The 1,842-nt window shown below is 50.8% G+C and overlaps 1 non-coding gene across 1 annotated transcript; it reads right to left on the minus strand.

Moving 5' to 3' along the window:
• Nucleotides 1-1,170: 1,170 nt before the first annotated feature.
• Nucleotides 1,171-1,277, minus strand: LOC142834560 (U6 spliceosomal RNA). The gene has a single exon (XR_012907641.1). It is a non-coding gene; the product is annotated as a U6 spliceosomal RNA (small nuclear RNA).
• Nucleotides 1,278-1,842: the final 565 nt, after the last annotated feature.

The raw sequence follows: 1,842 nt of genomic DNA on the forward strand, positions 1-1,842 counted from the left end.
ATCTAGAGGGAACTTGTTATTTCTGGGTGCTACCCTAGAATCCAGAGTTCCAGACAGTGGGTGAGTGCTCTCCACTCTTGTTGTCGTCCTCCAGATAGCCTACAACCTCTTTCTGTACCACTGCCACCAGGGCAGGCTTGCTGGTGCCGGGCAGTGCCACCAGACACTCTGACTCTCCGTGTCATGAGAAAGCCGCGTACCCACCAATTCCCTGAGTGCAGGGGCCCCTGGGGCCAGCGGTTGCAATGGCAGGAAGGGGTGAGAGCCACAAGCCGCCACATGACTCTGCCAACCCTGTTCGCACAGAGCCAAAGCCCAGGCCCAGCTCTCTGCTGAGGGACACCTGAGGCCCATGCGACCGTATGAACAGTGCTAAATGATACCTTTGCCGGGGCTGGGTCAGGCTTGGGCACCAGCTGAGCAGGCACGAGGATGCTGCCCTCAGGGGCTTAGGTTCCAGAGTGCCTCCCTGCAGGTGGCCAGTTCAGTGACCTCAGATCACTCTGCTCTCTTCAGGCCATGCATGGCCTCCACATCTCTAGAAATGGCGCTGAAGGGACCCTTTGCCCGCATCTTCAGTCTTCCATTTTCTTGGTCTCAGACTCAAAGCCGTCACCCTCCAGCTCACCTTCCCCACCTCCCAGTTTCTCTTGGTCACAGGGCCTCCCATTCACCATCACCGCCACCCTGACCCGGACCCTGTTGTCTCTCTTTGGAGATTTCGGCAGCTCCTGGTGTCCCAGGCCCTGGCTTTCTACAGTCCGATGTCTTCTCTCTGGAAAGCGTTCACAGCCTCAGATGTGGGTTAGATGCTCACCTAGCATGCCTGAGGTCCTAGGTTCAATTCCCAGCACGGGATAAACAGAGTATGGTGGTGTGTACCTGTAACCTCAGCACCAGGAGAAAGAGAGGTAGGAGGATCAGGAGTTCAAGGTCATCCTCAGCCACGTAGGGAGTTTGAGGCTAGTCTGAGCTACCTGAGACCCTATCTAAACAAAATAAACAAACATTAAAAAAAAATCCAAAAACTCCCAGGATGGAGAAGGTGGCTGAATGGGAAGCAAAGAGATTTTGTGACCTGGCCCTTGTGTTCCAAGCGGGGCTTGGCCAAGCCAAGGAACTGGGTACTGCATGGCTACCCTCAATGTCTCAGTCTTTTATTTATTTATTTTTTTAATGAAATGCTTCACGAACTTGCATGTTATCCTTGCACATAGGCCATGCTACTCTTCTCTGTTTTGTTCCAGTTTTAGTTTATGTGCTGCTGAAATGAGCACTCAGGCTTCTAATTTTTAAAATCTTCAATAACGCACAAGTTTAGAGACATACATTAAATAGTAGCACGCTTATGGCTGATGCTCAGGAAATCAGGAAACACAAGTCTGACCTGGCATTCTAGGTCCCCAAGAGCCTCAACGACCCTCCTGACTGGATCCCTCGTCTTAATCCCTCTGGGCCTTCCTGCTGCTCCCGCTGGGACTTACTCCCTGACCTGGGGTTTCCATGAGTTTCAGGCTTTTCAGCCCCTAGGGCTCCTCCCCTCAACCTCTCAGTCCTTCACACATCCCAGAAGACTCAGCATTCATAGCCTTGGTGGGTTCACACTCCCATCATAGGAGAAAGGACTGGAGAATGCCCACATAACACAACCTCCCTAATACTGCAACCCTTTAATACAGCTCCTCATGTTGTGGTGACTCCACCCCACCATAAAATTACTGAATTGCTACTTAAAACTGTAATTTTGCTACTGTATGAAATGTTCTGTAAATATTTGATATGTGACCTTAAAGGGGTCATGACCCACAGGTCAAGAACCACTAATCTTGGGATTTTTTTTTC

Source organism: Microtus pennsylvanicus, chromosome 13 (assembly GCF_037038515.1).
Source record: "Microtus pennsylvanicus isolate mMicPen1 chromosome 13, mMicPen1.hap1, whole genome shotgun sequence".
Taxonomy (NCBI): domain Eukaryota; kingdom Metazoa; phylum Chordata; class Mammalia; order Rodentia; family Cricetidae; genus Microtus; species Microtus pennsylvanicus.